We start from the raw sequence: 15439 nt of genomic DNA on the forward strand, positions 1-15439 counted from the left end.
CCTAAAAGGAATCCTATTTACAATGTACCCAACAATATCTTATCCAGCTTCTACTGCATGATTTTCAGTGAAGGAGAACCTATAGAGAACCCATAAACTTGCCATTTGGGCTTATTCAAAAAACCATTATGGGTTGAATACATTTCCAGGTTTTGATGACTACTATTAGGGATTTGCAAAGATCCCCAAAGTAATGTGATGTTACCATTACAGAACTCCTTGGTGATCCCACCTGTGGACATTTGTATCATAAGAAGAGTAAAAAGGAAGTTCATAATCTAGCCAATCCAATCCAATCACTATGTGTCTACTCTGTACAAGGACTGTGCTAGGTAGGCGCTGGTGATACAAAGACAAAATTAAAGGCAATCCTTAACCACAAGGAGTTTATATTCTGCTAGAGACACAAATGTGTAGGTAAATACACACATGATCACATGAGACAAGACAGCACTAAGAAGAGCAGAAAGGCTTTGTAGAAGGTGGATAAACCCAAAAAGAAGATTGGGATTCCAAGAGGCTGAAGTTACGAAGGAGTATATTTCACGCATGGGTTGGTGGGGATCCTGTGAATAGGAAGGGGAGGAGATGGTGTGTTAATTTTAAGGAACAGTAAGAAGGCAAGGTTGAACGCAATGAAGAGGATAAAGGACCAGTGCTCTAAACAAAGTGAGTAGTAAGAATTTGATTGATGGAATAAGAAATGTGAGTAGTCTTTTGGATTCCTATCTCCTGCCTTATATTTTCACCAAAGTGGACTTTTGCTCTTCTAAATAAATTCTTTGTGTTTCACATGGATACTAACCTGCTTGACTTGGAAACAATTTTGCTATGGGAAAGTGATATCTGCCATAATTCTATTATATTTGTTAACCAGGGACTCATTAAGAGGTACCTGTTGTCCTATTCACAAATTAGAGTTTTGGGTCCTGAAATGACCCGTAACAAAAGGTTTCTAGATTATTTGTATGGAGCACAGTTTTGGGTACTGAGCAAGAAAAACAACAAAATAAAGCAAAACAAAAAACTGGTGCCCTGAATTTTAATGAGTATCATTACAGCCAGACAGGGATGCATAGCTGACTTGACAACTATAGGTTCAGTGAAGAACGGGAAGAAACTCTATGTCCTCAGATGCCTTATCCCAGAGGCTTTATAAATCAGAAACCCTGAATCTTGTAGAAGGCAGAAAAGTGAACGAATCAGGAAGGCTATTTGGCACACAAAGTACCCCAGGGAGCCTGGCACCATCAGTGGAAACCCTGAGCCAGTCCTCTATAGATGGGTTGAACGAGGATGCCTGGCAGGGGATATAGTTGTAGGATGAAGATATACAAGTTTTATATTCCTGGACAAAGGGAAAAAATGTGATCCAAAGGAAATGTCTCATGAGATATTGTCAAAGGAGTGGCAATCATTTTGAAAGGACAATATTCTATCAAATAGTGAAAGACCCCATATAGGATATAAGAAGATAATTCATGTCACCCACAGACCAATAGTTCTGAAAGTACGCCATGATGATTTTAGCTTTCTGAGATAAAAGAAGAATGTAGAGCAAGGTTTCTTAACCTTTTTTTGTATTATGGATCCCTTTGGAAGTCTGGTGAAACCTATGAATCCTTTCTCAGAATAATGCTTTTAGATATATAAAATACATAAAATTGCCAAGGAAAACTAATATAATGAAACAGTTATACATGCACACACAAAGATATAGATATATATGTTCATTGAAGCAGTATTAAGAACCCATGCTCCAGATATTATATAGAATGCATTCTACTAACAGTGAGTGGTAACTAACATGCATTCAAATTGTTATACATGCTAGTTTTTCTCAAAGATAAGTACCATTCATTGGAGCTACTTACCTAGGAAACAGAAAGAAGAAAGGGAAGAATGAATGAAAGTAGGAAACAACCATTTATCAAGGATCTGCTATGTGCCAGGTACTGTGCTAAGTACCTTACAATATCTCATTTGATCCTCACAATCACGTTAGGAAGCAAGTGCTATTATACTCTCTATCTCTACAGCTGAAGTAAGTGAGGCAAAGAAAGGAAAAGGGTCTTGCCCAAGGTCACACACTTGGTAAACATTTGCAGGCAATTGTGAACTTTCAAGCACTCTATTCACTGTGCCAACTAACTTCAATAGCCAAGCTTTAGGGCTGGTATGCATAGATTACTTGTCTTTGGAGGGTGATCAGAAAGCCATAAGCAATGTTCCAACAGTAATGGATAACTTTCCTCGGTATGCACATGCCTGCCCATACGCTGTGAGGGAAGAAGCATTTCCTAGTGTATGCATTGCCTGCCAAGGTCCACTGCAAGCAGGATTGAAATTTTGAGAACTGCTTGCTCAGAGAGGTACCTGATCTGGCAGGAATTAGGTACATCTAGAGCAATTTCTTTCAACTTTCAAGGAGATTTCCAGATGAAATAGTCCAACTATGCCCTGCTCCATACACAGAAGATATAATATGGCTTCACATAAGAGTGAAACCAACATGTAAAATCTCAGGTATATACCTACAATTCTATCAAGAATTTTGTCATTAAATAGGTTTAATATGAATGCATATGTTGAGCCTGTATTAATTTACATTCCGTTTTGGGGTGAGGCGAAGGGAGAGATGAGGAGAAAATTTGGAACTCAAAATCTTATGGAAATGAATGTTGAAAACTAAAAATAAATAGATAAAATTAATTTAAAAAATTCATCATGGTGTTTCTACATACTAGGTGAGATCAGTGTTAGCAAATGTGATAATATATAGAAAGCACTTTGCAAATGTTGAAACTCTCTATATAAACATTATTGTTGTTGTCATAGTGGATTGTATTTGGTCAAGAACCTCAGTTGCTCATTTACCTGTATGTTGGAGTGTTTGAAAATAGAGGGAACTATCTTTATGCTGCAGTAGAAAGAGAGCTAGATTTTGAGTTAGGACAATAGAGTCCAACACCTAAAAACTGTGTGACCCTGGACAAATAATTTTATCTATTGGAACCTCAGTTTCCACATACATGAATTAGGTATAGTAATACTTTTGTTGTCTACCTCACATTCGTGTTGTGAGGAAGATACTTTGTAAAATTTCAACTCATAACACAGGAGTGGGCTATGATAATTTCTGATATCATGAGACTGAGAGAAAGATTGAGAAAAGTCTCTTGCCTAATTGTGGCCTCAGCAAAGATGAAAGCTCTGAGAGCAAACGGGATCATGATGCTTAGGTTTGTTGCCAAGAATTCCAGCCAAGATCTAGAGTCCTGCTACATAATCTTGGCATCACTGGAAAATATGAGATAACTGGCTAATGAAAAATCACATCATGTCAGATAATCAAGAGGCTAGGTCTTCTACCATATAGCACCATAAAATAGATGGAACTTCATCAAGACAATTCTTTTCAATAATGTTGTCCATCAAGCAACTGGCTGGACCATGAAGTGATCAGGAACACAAAAATGTAGCAAACAACTGGACACAGAGAAACTCCATTCCCAGGCTGAAACTAGACACCTATTTCCCAAAGGGAGCCAAGGTAGCAGTGACTTGGTTCAGAAATCAGATGATGATTAAATGGAATATGAGAATATTCCAAAGAAATGGAGAAAGCTGTTAAGGCTACCTTGAGTCATAGGGGAAAACGGGCCTTGGCAGAACAAGGAAGCAAAACTCAGAGATAGCCCCATTCTTTTTGATTATACCTTAACTAGAGGCCTCAGGGAGGCAGAAACTATAGATAGTACCTACTTGCCAACGACAGTACATACATAATTGGATACTCAGGTCATGAATGTAAGATATTCTGTAGCAGAGACCTCTTCTCTTTTCCACCTTATGGAGAGACTAGTTATCTAGAACTGTCAGCAAGGTGTAGAAGAAAATACCTGAATTATTCAACCAGTGACTGACTATAGTGACGTATATATTCTAGGGGTAATGAGTGAGGATGTCATCACATGGCAAATAGCTGCTTGCTTGTGCAGGATGACATTTTACATCCGGGGCAAGATGGATGATGAGCAAACTATTGTGTATATGATAGATTTATTGTATGTGAATAAATTTTGTATCTACTCACTCTCATACCCCACAAATCTGATCAGTTGCCATGTCTCTACAACATCTCTCACATCAGTTCTTTTTTCTATTACAACAACCACCACTCTAGGTCAAACCTTCATAATATCTTGCCTAGATGACTATAATGACCTTTTAATTGGTATCCTGGCCTCAAGTCTCTTTCCTTTCCAATCTATTTTCCACATAGCTGCCAAAGTGATTCTCATTAAACATAAATCCAACCATTCTACTCCCTTCTTCAGTAAATTTCAGTGGCTAGCTGTTATCACTAAGGTCAAGCACAAACTCCTCTCTTTAGCTAAAAAAGTTATTCACAACCTGACTTAAGTTTACTTTTCCAGTTTTATTATACATTATTCCCCTTCACATACTCTATAATACAGCCAGATTGACCATCTTAGCATTCTTCAAACATAGCACTCAATCTCCTATCTCCATGGGTTTTATCACCTGCTCTCCATTTCTAAAATTCATTCCTTCTGCATAGATGTGTCATATAATCTCCCAGTTCTTTCACAACTCAGATTGTGACTTTTCTTCCACACAAGACCTTGTCAGTTCATTTGCCAGGAACAAGTTCTTAGTAAATTTTTTAATATAAAGCAAATGTATTCTAGAGCCAGTTAGGTGGTACAGGAGATAGAGTGCTAGGTGTGAAGTCAGGAAGACTCAACTTTATAAGTTCAAATCTGGCCTTAAACATTACTAAATGTGTGACCCTGTGCAAGTCATTTCACCGTTTGCCTTAGTTCTTCATCTGTAAAATGAACTGGAGAAAGAAGTGGCAAACCATTCCAGTTTCTCCCAAGAAAACTTCAAATGGAGCGTGAATAGTCAGATAATACTGAAACAACTGAACAACCACAAATTTTTTTCTATATAATACGTAGAGGACAACAATGAGACTCACCTGTGAGAGCTATCATACTTCCCCATCTCCAGAGGGATGAGTTCTCATTTCCACAAAAATAAACTTATACCCCCAATAAGGAAAGTCTTCCTAACATGTGGAATTGAGATTTTGGTGAAAGCAGACTCTGCATTCACTTGGTAGGATCTCATCTGGTCCTACATGTGTTACAGGTATGCACAATACAGTCATGAGTTTTTGGTTCCTATACTCAGCATGGCTCAATTACTCTTCAGAGTTGGTCTATAACTTGATGCCCTGACCACTTCTGTTGCCTTATTCCATGTCAGAATCATGACTGCCAAGCCTTATGCTTTAGCAATGCTTTTCTCCTTTCTGTTTCGACTCACTCCTCTCTGAGTAGCACCTGTGCCTTGGCTCTGAGCTTCACAGGAAAGTATTTTTTTTTCTTTTAGAAGTATATCTTGGCCTGTGGCATCATCAGAAAATGAATCTTGTTCTATTTCTTTTTCTCCTTTGAATATGTTCGCTATGTGTATAGGGAATGCAATATTTTTTTTTATTCATTGATTTTGCTGACCTCTTTCCTTAGAAGTCTCTTGATGAATTATAATTGAAAGGCTTACACAAGGCAAAATAATATTTAAATTACCAGAATAGTCTCTCTCATAATGAAATATTTATATAGTCTTGGGTATATGAAATAAGCTTGGATTTTGTGAGAATTTTTCAAATTTCTTTATCCTTCCACAAAGCCTTATTCCAAAGTTTTATCATGGCATGGAGGTGAATTCTTGAAGATTATGCTAATAGGGTACAAATTCTAGTGAGTTCCACTAGTGGACAAGCTATACATCCTTTCTGATGAGTAGCATAGTTATGTTCAGGGAGAATAATCACCTGCAAGCTGGAAACTCAGCAATGAATTATTTGGCTATGGCAATCTCCGAAAAAAAGAAAACTATAGAGGGACTTGACTTTTGTGTGATAGCTTTTCCATCTGTAGTGTTAGTGACAGTGGCAGAAAAAGGAGGCAGGGTGATGAATTTCCCAGTTTTTAGACAGTTACTAAGTATTAACTAAATGACTGACACTTTGAATGGGATCTCCACTGTTGGTCCATCAATGAGTAGCTATATTATAGGAGGAGCTGAATGATATCAATATTATCATTCTTGCCATAAATGAAATGGAAAGATAAACAGAAGTTGCAATTAAATGAAAAGAGTGACTCAGGTCTTCCTTGTAGGGTTGAACAAAGGAATTCACAGGATTGGTCTTATCGTGTCACCAAATGTAGCCAGAAACATCATTTCACGGGAAACTTGGTCAGAGTAACACACCTGCAAAAAGCTCAGTGTAAAGATAATTATCTCCTGTGCTCCATAATCTATTGCAGACAATTAGAAGGTGAGAAATTCTATGAAGAACTTGGAATGACACTCCAAATTCAATCAAAATGCACTTTAATAGCAATTTGATAAAGAAAAATAAGCCTTTATCAGGAAAAGTAAAACTGGGACTTCTGATTACAGGCTAAAAGTTTGGAGATGAGAGGTTCAATTCCCCTAAATTGCTGTAGTGTGTGTCCCTTTCAGTCCTCTCATGGCAGTCTGTACCACTGAGTGAGCACAAATGCTTCTGGGCAGCTGCTTCTCCTGTTTACTGCTTGCTATGACATTGCTACTATTTTTAAACACTGGCCTTCACTCACATTCCTTACTCCAATACACTTATACCCCTCAACCCTTTACTACCACATCCACACCTACAACCCCCTCCACACTCACACACTATCTGCCCAATACTATTATTGTTGTGAGCCACTACCCACCCAAACTATTTTTGTCTCAGGTAAAATAATTCATTTTTCAAATTCAATTTTGAATTGAAAAATAATTCATTTGTTTTGGGATCTGGTCACCCTATTGAAAAGATGGATAAAGATGAGGATGATTAAAAAAAATTAGAAAGCATGATTTAGGACAGGTTTGGGGAAAATCATTTTACTGGATTTGTTCTGTAAAATTTGGATTCAGTCAAAAGGCTGCACTTAAGGATCTAGAAGGCATATGTGGCATCAAGGCTGCCACCCGGGTTTAGGAGTAAGAACCCTGCAAATTCAAAGTCTGAAGGAGTACACAGAGCCCTCTCACTTAGGCATCATGATTACTTTCTTACAGAAAAATTCACATGGCTAGTAAGTGACAGATTGGGGACCCAAATCTTCTGACTGAAAGTCTTGTGCTCTTACCATTCTAGCTGCCAAGTGGGTCATCTGATGTAATCATGTGATAATGAAGCCTCATTAACCACACCTGAAACATCCCTTTGGGAACTTATCTGCAGGGTTTCTTTTTTAACATCTATTCCATAAATCACTTAGATTGTCCAGGTATGATGAATGTTAAATGGTCTATGGAGAAAACCACATTAGCAGACTTCTTTTATTACTGGAACTATCATAGGGAATTGTGGTCAGTCCCTTTAGTGAAAGATGCCTACAATAAAATGATAAAAAAATCAAGATTGTACAATAAATCATTTTGAACCACTGTGGAAGTAATAAACATACAGAAACGAAAGACCCAGTACATTGACTAATGGAGTCATCACTTTAGCTTTTCCTGTAGGGCCTCTTCCTTCTCTTTGCTGAACAGAGTGTTACAGAAAACAAAGTGATTTTGCCTTTTACAAGTTCCCATCCTTCCACGCACAACAATTTCAGATGGGTTCAGTTATACTAAGAGCGAAAAGCGTATAGATGACCTGAAGTGAACTGATATCATGATTTCTTCCATTACCATTAATGAAATTTATAATGCTCCAATCATTCAAAGAATAGTATATGGAAAAATAATGGATATTGGATAATGGATGTTAAAGAAATTGGGGTTAAATTTAAATTAGAAAAGATAGAAAGATGTGAAAACTTTCCCAATGACTTTGCAAACCTTTTCAAAGTTTTCCTAGTTTTCACTTCTTATTCTGGTTAACAATCATAACCATAATATAAAGATTTGAAAGTTTTAATTTAAATCAGGAAATATAAAAGGAAATGAAAACTTCCCCAAACTCTTTGAACAATTTCTTAGAGTCTTACTAGTTTTCACACCTTATTCTGACTGACAATAGTAGTAACTACAATAATAATACAAAAGTTTGTTGCATTGATACCTGCCATCTTTAATTTCTCATGCACAGTGGACATGGGTCCAATGACAATCTCTGACATACTTTGACTGTTTCTTAACCTCAATCACCATGGAAAGGTTATACCTAGATCTAAGGGCCAAAATTTCAGCTTCAGCAAAACTTTTGCTGTTGGAACAGCTATAGACAGTTCATTACATTCAATTATTTCAGGCACACTGTGTCCCCTAACTGCCTGTCTATATAATAGATGCAAACATAAACTAGACAGGTTTTTCAACTTCTATTGATTTTTACCTTTCATTTGTCAGCTACTCAGAGGAGCTGAACTGTTCCTCTCTTCCATTTCCAATGAACTGAGCTCTTAAAATAGAGTTTCCATGGAGAAATGCAAAATCATGCTGGACTCATGCAGAATAGAAGAGTTCAAGACTTGTGGCTCTACCACTCACTGACTAAGTGACTTTGGTCATCACTTCACCTAGTCAGTCTTCAGTTTTCCCCTTCTCCAAGATGAGGAGGACAGGACTACAGCATCACTGACTTGTAAAATGAGGGGTTTGGATGAAATGATATGAAAATCCTATCTAGTTCTAAATGATATGATCCTCCTCACAATGATTGTTGAAAAGTGGGTTATAGATTGTAAAGGGTTACAGAAACGTGAACTCTTAGGATTTCAAATGTTTTATCTAAACAGGAATAAAGTAGGCACAGAGAAAAAGAGGGTGTTTTCAACCAGTGTATGGCCAGGAAAGAGAATTTCTTTTTGGCACCTTCACCTAGACTTCCCAATCTCCTCTTCTTTGATTTATTTCTTCCTTTTTGTATTTGTACTTTCTTCTTTCAAAGCACATACAAATACACACACACACCCCTCCCCCATATAAATATACTCTACACGTACCTACCCCCCTTACACATACCTCTACCCACCTCCACGTCCTTCTATTCATATACCTTACCCTCATACACATACACCCCAAATCCTCTTACTCCCACATCCACACCTACAACCCTCTCCACACTCACACCCTACCCACACAACACTCAAATATTCCCTAACACTAAAATACCTTCCCCCCATGCCCCCCTCCCCATACCCTTAGTCATATTGTCCCATGTCCCTAATTGAAACTAAGCTGATTTGATATAGTTTTCCTCTCACAGCTATTTTCATTTTGGTATTGTGGAACATGGCCTAGCATGCTAGAAAGACTATCGGATTTCAAATCACGAAGTTTGAGTTTGAATCCTATTCCAGATAATAAAATGACTTTGTGAATGTGGGCAAGTCATTTTAACTTCAGTATTACTTTTCTTGGATACAACTAGGTGGCATAGTAGATAGGGTGCTAGGCCTGAAGTCAGAATTAAAATCCAGTCTCAGATGGTTACTAGCTACTACCTGGAAAAGTCATTTAACTGCGTTTGCCTCACAGTTTCCTCATATGTAAAATGAACTGGTGAAGGAAATAGCAAACCTCTCCAGTGTCTTTGCCAAGGAAACCCCAAACGGGATCTCGAAGAGTCAGACATGACTGAAGAACAACAAATTAGTTTTCTTTTCCGTAAAACAAAGCTACTGATCCTTGTATTACCTACCTGATAGGGTTGTTGGGAGGAATATTTATCTTCTTTCTTATTGGTTCAGACTCCTGAGATGTCATTGATATGGGTAGCTCCCTTATTACCTGGATAAATGTGAAGATCATAAATGACCTGGTGTCTGGGACCAAGTAGATAAAAGAAGTTGAGTTCTAATTTTTCTTCATTCAGCCACCAATCAGCTGACTGAGGGGCTAGGGTGGGAGATAAGTGGATTCATTCATTTTAGTTGCCTAGATGCACATAAGGTTAAGTGACTTGCCCAGGACCACAGGGCAGAACTCAAACACAGGTTTTCTAAACTTCATGATGAGTTATTGTGATGATAATGATAATAGTAATAATAATAATAATAATAAAAGAATGTCTGAAGAAAGGTTTACTTAACCAAAGTGAATAAATTTCTAATAGGAGCACCTTAAATATATGCTATTTTTTTATATTAGCTCTTCACCTAGCTAGCCCTAGCCTTTCTAAATAGATTAGGGAAAATTTGAGTTATTTTGGGGCCCCTAAAATCTGAAAAAAAATTTTTGTGTGAGTTTGTGCTTAAATGGATCCATAGTCTCCATCAACATGGTCTTGTCCTTTCCGCTGATGTCAATAGCAACCTGTCCCTGTCCACCCAGTCTTAGTGACTATCATCCATATCCTCCTACAAGGTTTTTATTGGGGGTCCAGCCAATGGAATTTCCTTGAATTCCTTTGATGTTGTGAGTTTCTCAATGCAGAAGACAGACATTCCCTTGTTGTCACTGTGCGGTAAACCCATCTTTTTCAATTCAGTGGCTCTGTGATATCATCCTTTAATTTTCCTTCATAATTCCTCATTTATAAAATGCTGTAATCTCTTCCTAGCCACCATATGCCTCTCCATTTTCCTGAAAGTGACTTTCTTTTAAAATGTAATATCTAGAACCCAGGAGGAAAACAAATGACTAAAGCTTGCGGGATGTTATTTTCCTCTTCTAGAACATTAAAAAAAAAGTCATGTTTGATTTCTTCATTCTCCCCTCCCCCATGTCCCATTCATTACCTTCCAAGTTCTATTTTAGCCTTTTTTTTTGGGTAGTCAGAGCAGGTGAGCCTGCTGATACCTTATCAGCACGTGTAATTTCAATGCATCACCATAGCCATGACTGTCAGTGAGATTTTCCAAAGCATTTGGCATATGGTAGCCTTGGAACAACTCTGGCAATGCTAATAATAAAAGTTTTCCCTTTGGGATGCCTCAGAAGCAGATGTAAAACATTATCTTGTTAGGAACTAGATTAAAGAAGGTTCCTCTGATGAGGGCATCTTTTTTTTTATCCTTTGTAATTTCCTCTTACTAATTACAACCAGAGAATAGATTAGGCTATTAATAGCTGCATGTTATTCTCTAGACCAAGAGTGAGAACCTTGATTAGGAATGAAGTTGCCTTAGTCCTCAAAGGACGTTAGGGTTTGGGGAAAGTGCAACAAACTAGGATGGTCAGATTCAAGTGGTGTAAAATCTGGGGCTACTCAATTCCCCATGTTGTACTTCAGTTCCTCCTAGGGATATGGGCTAGATTAGAGGTTGTTAAGATAGGGTTTATAAGCACTTGAAAAACAATATTTTGATAATTTTTAATATAACATTTAAATTTTGATATATTATTTTGGTATTTAATATAATGTGTTTACTTTTTAACCCTATATTTTATTTTAAATATTTAAAAAGAATTCTGAGGAGTCAATAGATTTCACCAGATTGTCAAATTGTATCCATTACTCACAAACCAGTTAAAAACTCCTGAACTAGATGGCTTCTAGGGCCCTTTCCAGATCTAAAATTCTATGATTCAATGAAATAAGGTTTACTTGCTATTTCTCTGCTTTCCTCCCCTCCCTGAGCTTTTAATCAAGTTTTTCTACCTACATTCATCTGTGAAATCATTCTAGGCTTAATCAGTACAGTGTCCCCAAAATCCCAGTTCAGTTTTAAGCTATTAAAGCTGCTACAGAATATCCCCAAAGCCTTGGTCTAAGACTTTTTGGGAGACCCTGTACTCGCCAATTGATGGATATGAACAAATACATTTAAATTAGACTTTTTTTCCTTGCCTTATTCTTTACGGAGAATATATATTCCTTTATGGAGAATATACATTTTAATGTAAACACTGACTTGGCAAAGGGACTCAAAGTTTGAAAGACTTCAGTTCAGATGAGGCTGGCTTATACAGTATTAAAATAAGTGATTCTTTCCTCCTTCTGGGTTCCTGATCTCCCTCAGAACCAGAGTATTGTGCTAAATTGTTCCCTTATTACTTGTGGGGAGAGAAAGACATGAATAAGTCATTTGACTCATGTCTGTCTCAGTTTCCTGATCTGTAAAATGAATTTAATGACCTAGATAGCCTCTAAATCTATGACCCTATGATCTTTGAAATTCCTTATTTGTTATATGTTGCAGCCTTAAGACAACTATCCTGGGCTTTTCCATTGCCCTGCAATGTTCTGTGACTCAAATCCATACAACACTGATAGAATATTAAAATTAAAAAGAAGAGAGACAGGGAAAAGAAAGAAAAGTCTTGCCAATATGACTGAAGGTAGAATGTACACTATATTCTTACCTTACCACCTTCTTTCTTACGTCAGTTATTTGACCTTTCTCTTCCTCTCCTCTTTTCAGTTGCCATATCATTAGTCAACTTTCAAATAAGATTAACAATAATTGATATTTTAAAACACTTTTCTTACACATCTGCAAGGAAGTAGCAGTCAAGTGGTACAGTGGAGAGAGTGCCAGACTTGGACTCTGGAAGACTCATTTCTCTGAGTTCAAATCAGCCTCAGGCACTTACTAGTTGTGTGACCATGGGCAAGTCACTTTATTCTGCGTGCCTCAGTTTCCTCACCTATAAAAGGAATTGGAGAAGGACATGGCAAGCCACTCCAGTGTCCTTGCCAAGAAAACTCCAGATGGGATCATGAAGAGTTGGACACAATTGAACCTCAATAGCAACAGCCCAATCATTATTTCATGTAGATTTTCCAGATCACAGAGGCACTGTACCCCTCACACCTGTGATGTAGAAGGAATATCTGTACAATTCTGAGGCAAGTAATTGACATATACAAGAACAACAGTTTAAAGATGAGGCTTCTATTAGATTGACTCAGAAAAATGAACTACTACGTCTATATATCTATAGACTGTTCTAGTGATGTTCCAGTGCAAATGTTGATGGTAGCCAGGTTGGAGTAATCAACTGCCTAGTTACAGAGTTGGAATTCCATTGTTAAATGAGGATGATTCTTACATAAGGACTTGATTTTGCTTTTCCTATCATTTTGGAGAGAGGTAAGGATGTAGAGGACTTGAAACTACATTGTTGAAGAAACTGAGACTCTTGAGTCTGAAAAAGAGAAGATTTAGATGAAATATGAATCCTTTCTTCACATATTTAAAGGGATGTTCTATAAAAAAAGGAAGGGAGTCAAACATAGTTTGCTTATTCCAGAGAGCAACATTAGAAGCAATTAGGTAGAAGTTATAATAAGGAAGATTTTATGTCAATATGGAAAAGAATCTTCTTAAAAAATAGATCTATCCAACAATGTACTAGTTGCTATCATTCAGTTGTGTCCAACTCTTTGTGACCTTATGGACCATAGCATGCCTTTGGCGCTGTAACATCCAATGTTCAATTCAGATTCCCAACAATAAGGCTATTAGCAAAAGATGAATCACCCTATCTCAAATGAACTCTAGAGACAAAGTGCAGTCATTTGAAAGTCAGTGAAACCCAATGGCCTTATCCCAATAGTCTCCCCTAAACTAATTTACATCATCCACATTGTCATCAGCATTAGTCACATATCATTATCTCACCCTGTATACACATGAAAATTGTAGTAAGAGACCTAAACAGCTGTGAGCCTGAGGGGAGTGAGAATACTACATGGATCATAGGCTCCCAGATTTAAAAGGAGAAGAGACCTTCAAGATCATCTATTCCAATCCCCTTAATCTGTAGATGAGAAAATTGAAACCCAGAGAGGGTTACTGACTTGTCCTCATTCACTCAGGGAGTAAGGGCCAAACGTTTCTTTTCCTGTACCATTTTGCCTCCAAAAGTAAAGTAAATAAAATGGGATCATCCATTCCTATGCCTTTGTAGACTAAAGACATTTTGTTGAATTTCTACTCATTTTCTAGAGCAATGTTTATTCCTTATGAACAAAGACACTAATATTTTCCAAATACTTAGATGTTTTTTGGACCTTGAATCTCTTTGTGTAATGATTCCACAATTAAAGATCATACCCCACTTCAATATTGTGTGAAATGGTTTCATCATTTTATATAAACCTCAAATTTCATTCATTCTTTCTTTCATTCCTGTGGGATATGGGATATCTCTTCTCTAATGTTATTGCTCAAGTCTCACCAACTATGTTTCCCTCTTACTGTAGGTACCAATAAGTAACAAGTCAGTTCAAATTAAAACTCCATATCAGCTAGTTTTTCCAAAGGGTTTTTTTTCTTCCTTTACCCATCTCAGTCTCTAGGAATAGTGAGTTCAAACTTAACTCGGTTCCTACATAGTATTAGTCTCACAAAGTCCATAAACAGATGCGTGACTGCCAACTATGTTCTTATCTTGGCTACTTCTGCGCTAGGTCCCTCAAATCATAACTTGATCTTTATAGCATTGATACTGGCATGACTTCAAAATCCATGACCTCCTGACCTTCAAAAATACATAAGATCAGAGTATCTAATGCTTTTATTCAAAATGACAAAAAGAACAAATGTTAAGACAGACACAGAACCCAAACCTATATCCACAGACCACATGCTGCCCTCAGTGGGGAGAGAACAAAGCCTCTTCCCTTACAGCCTTATCTCTCACCAGATATGGTTAGCAAAAAAAAAAAAAAAAAAATCAAACTAAGAATAATGTAGCTGATGGTGGAGGCTTATGTACTTTTTGCATGTGTTAAAGCCAAATATCCTCCAATCTACTGCATGATCTAACCAATCAGAATCAGTTGCAGAATGTCTACACATGATTTAACATCTTTTGAAGGCACCTCCATCATTTGTAATCATGAATCTTCTAGGAGCAGGCTTTCCTGTCTCTTCTCCTTGAGGAATTTTCATAAGCTGAACACCCTGCAGAGTACATGTGTACTTTTTATGTACATTATTTCTCCTCCATTGGAATGTAAGCCCTTTGTGGGCAGTATATGTAAGGAAGATTTTGGTGTTTTTTTTAGAGTTTAATTTCTCAGGAACCATGGTCATGGCAGTGTCTAGTTTTCAGGTGTTATATAATAACTCCCAGAATAGTCTCAAGGATTTTAGATAGTAGTTCCTAGAATCATAATGATAGACAGTATTATGGAGGCTTTGCCATGAGATATGGGGTGACATAATGTGATATTTGCTATGCCTGCACAGAATGATGATATTGCTAAAGTTAACCTGTGAGTTTAATGTTGGCAAGATGCTGTCTTTGTCTGTTGCCCTATAAAACAAGTGGGTACTGGTCAGTGAGTGAGGAAACCACAGGGAACTCATAGGGGAATCCATTGGGGAACCCATTTGGGATTTGGGTAATGCATAGAGGAATGAATGTACCTGCATCAACAGGCCCCCATTGAGGCTGGAGGGGATTGAGGGGAATGTACAAGATGTTGCTGTCTTGATTGACCTCATCAAGTTGTAGG

The sequence above is a fragment of the Notamacropus eugenii genome, chromosome 1 (genome assembly GCF_028372415.1).
Source record: "Notamacropus eugenii isolate mMacEug1 chromosome 1, mMacEug1.pri_v2, whole genome shotgun sequence".
NCBI classification, from domain to species: Eukaryota; Metazoa; Chordata; class Mammalia; order Diprotodontia; family Macropodidae; genus Notamacropus; species Notamacropus eugenii.